Genomic DNA, 8,152 nt, shown 5'->3' with positions numbered 1-8,152 from the left:
TGGGAAGCATGTGGGATGGATAGAGACCACTCATTCTGTAATATCCTGTAAATCCGAGTTAGGTGTGAATGTAAAATAATTGGGGTTTAGATGTCATCTTAGCTATATGGTTCCCTTCAGGATGGGTACAGGTATCAAATGATCTTTTTGGGGTCAAACGAGATACGGAGGTTCATTAAAATCCTGAAATTCGTCTAAGTGTGAGATAGTTTCAGTTATGTCCCGTTTTCGGATATTTACATTAGGAATTTGGGAAAACGCAAAATATGAAAGTTGTAGGTCACTGAAATAGCTTTCCAAAGATATATTATGGAGGCCGAAAAGAGCTCGGTACAAGAAGTTACGTCCATTTTACCGAACACTACGCAGAAACTAACACGGGCCTCGCGATGGACAAGTGTCACGCGTGTGAGGGCCCATGTGATGGATCTGCGTCTCATTCCGAACGCATAAAAACACCCTCTCTATATCTTAGGTCCTCAAGAGGTCCCGCAATGGCCACGCATCAAGGGCCCGTCGCGAAAACGTCGGGTTTTGGGCCAAAAGTCGGGTCTTCGCATTTCTTTCTTATATTTAAGCTTGGGGTTAGATGCTAAACATCTCTAATCACGAAAAATCAACCCTAAGGCCTCCCAAAACCTCTAAGTAGAAACTCTATCTATATCGATTCTACACTAAATTCACTCTTCTTGACACTAGTTCATCTCTCCAAACCCTAGATTCTTGAAAACTCAAGAAAAAAGAGATGAGGGCGTGTTGAGTTCATCTATGAGGTAAGACTTTTGGTTTTTTGAGTTTAGTTATATGTTTTGGATTTGTGTAGAGCATACAGATTCAAGAACAAGTTTTGAGGCTAGAAAAACCCTAGTTTTTCGAATAAGGGTAGAAATCCCTAGAATTGGTTAAAGTTCTAAACTTTGTTATTAATAACCATTGTAGTGTGATTGTTGAACTAGGAAGGAATCCGTTTTCTAGATTATACCGGGATTAGAGGTATGTCTCTTTTAAAAATTCTTTTTGACTGTGAAGGTGATTTGTATGTCTCTTTCTGAACATACTCTTTCAATCAGTTTTTATGAACTCTTTGGTTATGGTTTGTGTACATGAGGGACAATCCCACATTAAACCTTGTTTTCACTATATTATATATACGTATTCATGATTGTTTTCCTCTCTAAAGGATGATTGAAAAATTGAGATATAAAGCTTTGGTATTCAAACTTGAATTACCCCATAAGGGATGTTTAAACTTGATAATTGAAAAGTTTGAATATTGTATGTGAATGCTCTATAATGGTTTGTGTTGGATTTGAAACTTGTTTAAAGAAGTGAACCCAGTTTCTAAAACTGAAATGGCTTGATATACCCCAATAATGGGATGATGAACATACCCTTAATAAATAATATGACTATTATGTTATGACTTGTGATTCGGCTTCCATGCCATAATTTGAGTGATTCGGCTTCTATGCTAGGATGGCGATTCGTCTCTTTTTCCATGATTTATATTATTTGTGTTTGGCCTAGCTACTCGGGAGGAAGGGTAGTCACAAATGTTCCTAGTGATGTTAGCCTAGCCATTCGCGAGGAAGAGTGGCCATCGAGGATTCGCAATCCCGGTGTGGTCTTTGCCTAGATATTCGGGAGGAAGGGTATCTATTGGGGTTAATAACCCCGATGTGGTGCTTCTATGCGGTTTAGGGAACCTTAAATGGCCGTCCCTTCTTTATGTTAATTTGGGCCTGTATCGGCATGTGTTATACTTTGGTTACCTGTGAGTGGCTTGTTGATGATCCTGAATTCATGATTGAAAGACTTAAATGTGATAAATGACATAACGAGTTGAAATTGATTTATTTCCTCTTTAACGGTTTTCCTTAATGGCGTAACTAAGTTGGTGATTTATTCTATCTCTGAAATTAAACTGCTTTTATTGATACTGGTTTACTGATCCTTATTATATTATTTTTTTATATTAACTATTGTTCCGGAGACACTCACTGAGTACCCAATACTCAAGCATACCATTGTTGTTTTTTATGGTGTGTTAGGTAACGTTGAGAAGAAAGTTCATGATACGCGCGTGGATTAAGAGAGCTTGCTACTTTCTGGACTATTGGTGAGCTCACATGCTTGGTCGTGGGGCACCATCCTTTCTTAGTTATTGTTTTAGTTTTCGGGCTACGTCCCGAAGTTAGATTATGTTTTATTTATCATCTTAGAGGCTCTATAGATAGACGTTATTTCTATGGGTAGTTGTTGAAGTCATTTCTTGACTCTTTGGGTGTTGCTACATTTTATAACGATACACTTATGAGGACTTCCGCTGATTTTATTATTTGATGGTGATCATGAGTTAGTTAGCTATTTATAATGTATTGATATAACCTTTGAAAGATCAACGAAAAATATTATAAGGTGTTTCCGGTGTTGTTCATAGCATCGGATGCCTGTTACGCCTAGGGTGGGTTTTGGGGCGTGACACATTCAATATTTGACCTAAAGCATGGGCCAGCTCAACTGTTGTACTTGTGTGCAGTGAGTAGCTCGGCTTTACAGCTGTCTCTGCTTACCATGCAAGATGCACAAAGAGCAGATCCCAGACCAGGTCTCTATCTGGTTCTGAATCAGTTTGACAATCATCAAAACATGAATGCACTTGAACTTATCACCAATTCTCATTTCTGAAGTTGGGCCACCATATTAAATTGCCCATGCATCAGGTGTCAAGTCTTGAGCGTGAGGAGAGTGTTAAGAGTCTCACATCTACCCTTTAAGGGACGGATGGTCTTTTTAACTTTAATTTTTTGATTGAGTTAGGCTCAAGATCCATTCTTTAACAACAAGAATATCCAATTTGTTTTTGAAAAACTATACTCCCTTTTTTTTTTAATTTGTGTGAACCTATTTTTTTAATAGTCCATTCAAAAAAGAATGACCCCTTTCTATATTTAGAAATAATTTACCTTTATGCAATGATTTATAGTCACACAAAATATATGTGACTCATTTAACACCACAAGTTTAAAAGTATTCTTTTGTTTTTCTTAAACTCCGTGTCTAGTCAAATGGGTTCACATAAATTGAAACAGAGAGGGTATTTATTTAGGGAAAAGGGCCAAATTTACCCCTGTACTTTGAGAAAAGGTTCATATTTACCCCTAGTAAGTTGGTCTTATCAAACATGCCCTTACCGTTAATAAAGTTGTTATATTTACCCTCAGCCCTAACATTCCTCCAATGTGGCATGGCCACGTCATTTAAAAATTCCATGTCACCTGCCACATAAGCTGTAACGGACCCATACCCAACTTCTCAACCGACCCACCCATCTGACCCGACCCACTGCCACCACCACCTCCACCACCATATGCACCGCCCGGCGCCCCACCATTCCTAAAATTAATAGTGTCGAATTCTTTCCAATTTTAAACCCACCCTAAACTTGGAATAATCCCATCGCCCCCATCTAAAAAATAATGAAAAATAATGGAAACTAAACAGTGCAGCGAATGAATTTTTAATTCAATAATAGATGATTAATGTTCTCTTCAATGGAGAGCAAGTGAACCTTCCAAGAACAAGGGCCGCCAACTGAAGAAGCGTTGAGGCAAGTTTTATAGTATTTTTAGGTGCGTCGATGTTATGGTGGTTGTGGAGGTAGGGGCGAAAGCGAAAGCGTCAAGGTGACTGTGGAGGTGACGATGGGGTAGGTGAGGGGAAGAAATTGTGGGTCTTGTTTAATTAGTGGAGAAGTTATGGGTTTGGGTAAAAAAGTGGGGAAGTAATGGGTTAATTTTTATTAAATTAACCGGCAGCGGGCGGCAGTGGACAGCGGTGGCAGTGGCGGAGAAGAAGAAGGAGAAGTGGTGCGATCTTCCACCGTAACTCGTTGCGGCGCTTCCAACGATGAGGCCGGAAAATGGAAGTTACACTATATCTTCATTTATGAACACCAGTCGTATTTCCAATTTGAATATGCTAATTAATAAAGATTAACCAGACCCAGATTTTTTTTTCTCGTGAAGCATACTCTCCAATTTGCAGTCCCTTTCTTTTTCTTTTTGTTGCATTTTAGAGCACTAACAAGATATCTAAGCTAATCTAATTTTGAAGTTATGGGTTTGGGTAAAAAAAGTGGGGAGGTGGAGGCGGCCGACGGAGGTGGTGGTGGCGGTGGGTCGGTTGAGAAGTTAGGAACGGGTCCGTTACAGCTTATGTGGCAGGTGACATGGAATTTTTAAATGACGTGACCATGCCACATTGGAGGAACGTTAGGGCTAAGGGTAAATATAACAACTTTATTAACGGTAAGGGCATGTTTGATAAGACCAACTTACTAGGGGTAAATATGAACCTTTTCTCAAAGTACATGGGTAAATATGTCCCTTTTCCCATTTATTTATAGAGTCCGGAACCAAAATGGTCCAATAAAAGACACATTGAACCAAAATACCCCCCCAAAAAAAGAGGCACAAAGTACCTTTAACACAGTATTTTACTGCATTAAAGAAAATATCTTCTTTCCTTTAGAGCAGTAAAATACTGCGCTAAAGGACCTATTTATTTTGGTTAAACTCTCTTTATTTTACATTTTCACACTTTTTTTACGTAATTTAGCCGTATATTAATAATGCTTTGAGACTCCGGAACTTCAATATTTTATATAGAACCCTACTTATTTTTGTGCGATTAATAAGGTAGGCTCAATACATCAAGGATACGCAAAACTTCAAATTGTCATTTTAGTGGTTGAAAAGTGCTCGAAGTCTATTTTTGTTTGAAGACTTGTTGTCATTAGCTTTAAGTTATTTATGTTTTAGGGTTTCGTGTTATTTTTAAAATAATGCGTAACTTTATTTTGAATATGTCACGATTTTTTTATTATCAATTTAGGAGGTGACACTATAAACGATAATAAAGACTAAGATAATATTTATAAATATAAATAGATACGCAAAAAATATATAACGTTTACTTAAACCGTACAACGCTATTGTATATACACTATCTTGGATGGGTCTTACATGTCGTATGCCTAAGACTATCCTTAGGCCTAAGGCTTATACCATCCCCACTGCCCTCGCCATCGTCTCCATCCCTTTTTTTCCTCTTAATAAGAGTGCGCTCTAAGCCATGATCATCCCTCGCCCTTGCGCCCTTCTGCATAAAGTGCTTCTTCTTGGAATCTAGTCCTGCCGGTATGCTCAGAATCTCAGGCTAATCTGGGTCTGAAAGCGAGACCTCATCTTCGTCGGGAGATGCCACTGCAGGCACCGAAAGATGAACCTGAAAAATATATAAAAATTAGTATCATTTCTTATTTATATTGAATACATTAACGTTTGGTGAATAATCAAACCTGTGTATCGACGGGTGCCTGAGTAGGCTCCTGAGATGGGTCTGGTGCAGAATATGAAGTAGTCTCATGGATGAGATGTTGTTCGAGGTCCAAATAAAGGTTAAAAAAAAAAAATATGCACCTTATATTGAAGAAAATTAATTTTTATTAAAAATCTTACCTGTGGCTCGAAATTCTCATGAGAAGACACTTTTGGCTCAGCAGGCCCATGAGAAAACACCTGAGTGGGTCGCTCTAGTAGACCCACTGGTGTCGAATCCTAAAATATAAAAAATTACAAAATAATAAGTAACATATATATTTAAAATAAGTACTTTCAATAATAAAATAAGTATTTTAAATATTCACCTTATATTGAATAAAATTAATTTTTAATAAAAATCTTACCTGTGGCTCGACAGTCTCATGAGAAGACACCTCTGGCTCGGCAGGCCCACGAGAAAACGTCTGAGTTGGTCACTCTAATGGACCCACTAGCGCCGAATCCTAAAACATAAAAAGTTATGAAATAATAAGTAATATATATATATATATTTAAAATAAGTAGGGAAAATACATAACCCCCCCCCCCCAACGTATACTCGGATTAATTATGACACACCCAACCTTTGCGGGTGGCCTATTACCCCCCTGGCCTTATTTTTTCTGTATTTTTGTACCTTTTTTGGCTGACGTGGCAAAAAAAATTATTAGCAAGTGAAAACAGTAAAAATAGTTTTTATATTTTAATAAAAATTAATTTTTAAAAATTTATTTATATTTTATCCTCTTACCCACCCCCACCCTCCCTTTCTTCCACATTTCAATTGTTAAAACTACTAATTGCAATTTATTTTTCTCTTTCTTCTTCTTTCTCCTTTTTCTCTTTTTCTTTCACCTCAACCACCTCACCGCCGCCGCCGCCATGATTGAACATAGCCCAATTCGTGAAATCCTGGGCAGTTCGTGAAATCATGAACATAGCCCAGTTCTACATTGTTGTCCTTCAAATGGAAATTTCTTCAAATGGGTGTCAATGGAAATTTTTTCAAATGGGTGGGGCCAGAGGAGCAGGTTGGGGGAGGGGGGGTGGCCTGAAATGAAGAAGAAGAAAGGGGGTTTATGATGAAATTAAATGTGTGTGTTAATGGAGGAAGAAAATGAGTTGAAGAAAATGGGTTGAAGAAAATAGGTTGAATGTTTCTTGAAAATAAACTCTTTATGATTGATGACTAAATTAAATGTGTGTGTTAATGGAGGAAGAAAATGGATTGAATGTGTGTGTGTTAATGGAGAAAGAAAATGGGTTAAATGTGTGTTGTTAATGGAGGAAGAAAATGGGTTGAATGTGTGTGTGTGTGTGTTAATGGAGGAAGAAAATGGGTTGAATGTGTGTGTGTTAATGGAGGAAGAAAATGGGTTGATGGATTTCTTGAAATGAAGAAGAAGAAGAAGAAGAAGAAGAAGAAGAAGAAGAAAAAAAAAAGGGTTTAGTGATGAAGCAGACAAAATTAATAGTTTAATGGTTAATTAGTGTAAATATAATTAATAAAAGAAAAATATGAAAAAAGAAAAGAAAGGAAAAGTGGCAGTGACGTGGCACCAATGTGGCAGAGAGTGTGCAACACTCTCCACTGTGCAACTGGGCATCAATTTTTTTTTTGCCACGTCAGTCAAAAAAGGGTAAAACGTTGGGGGGGGGGGGGGGGGGTTATGTATTTTCCCAAATAAGAACTTTAAATAATCAAATAAGTATTTTAAATCCGAACCGGGATTAAAAAGTCATCGAAGTCAAGAATCCTAGGACCTTCTAAATTTCTCACTGGCCGCTCATCATTTAATGATGCGTGAAACGCCGCCAAATCGATGTCATCACGTTCCTCCATGTACGTATTCTGGCTCGGCTGAGATGAAGACCCAGATATCTCCGCAAGCAGGCGCGCCGGCGTAAACGTAGGTGACTGTCCAACGGAGCTGCCACTGGCCTGGAACGGTTGCGGATGCACTAGAATGGGAACGACCTCTGGAATAGAAGCGGCCTCATCTGCCTCATCTACTAGATGGTGTCCTCCATCTCCAGGTCCTCTAGCATCATTGCGTCCTCTAGCAGCACCACGTCCCCTGGCAGTACTGCGTCCTCTTCCTCGCGCTACGTGATACTCACCCTCTAGAATAGGATCATCCATGCGTCGAAACTCTCCTGCCTGCCGGATACCGTCCTCGGATATCCGTACCATCTCCTTCGCAAGGCTCACAACCTCGGGGTTAGACATATGCTCTAACCCCAATATGTGTAATCGTTGTACGACCACCAGCTGCATTTGTGTTCAACAGTAAAAAAAAATAGCTATTTTTAAAACGTAATAATTAATACAGTTAAAAAAATCTAAATACGATAAACTTACCAACGCTTCGTACTGCCTCGCGAGTGCTGCGTATCCTATATAAGCTGGGTTGCCTATCAATCGGCGTGTGATCCAATGATACTAGTGCATGTAATTCATGATGGGAGTCGCACGACCGACCACCGCTAAAGTCCCCAACCTATCCTGCCAACACTGGAGCGAGACACCCATGAAAGCCAGAAATGCATTATCGATAGTCGCTTGATCGTCCCGCTGGTAGTGTCGGAGCTCGTAACAAACGCTGGGGGGTATATTCTGAGTATGCCCAAATTTTCGTAAGACGCGCTCGGGCATATGGTCCTCAACGATGTCTAGGTGTATAAATGGACACCGCGACCTCCACACAACCTGACTAGCCCTGCAAAAGGCCGGCAACCCATCAATAATAGCAATGTACGACATCCAT

This window comes from Lycium barbarum, chromosome 12, assembly GCF_019175385.1.
Source record: "Lycium barbarum isolate Lr01 chromosome 12, ASM1917538v2, whole genome shotgun sequence".
NCBI lineage: Eukaryota > Viridiplantae > Streptophyta > Magnoliopsida > Solanales > Solanaceae > Lycium > Lycium barbarum.
This window is presented reverse-complemented; position numbering follows the sequence as displayed.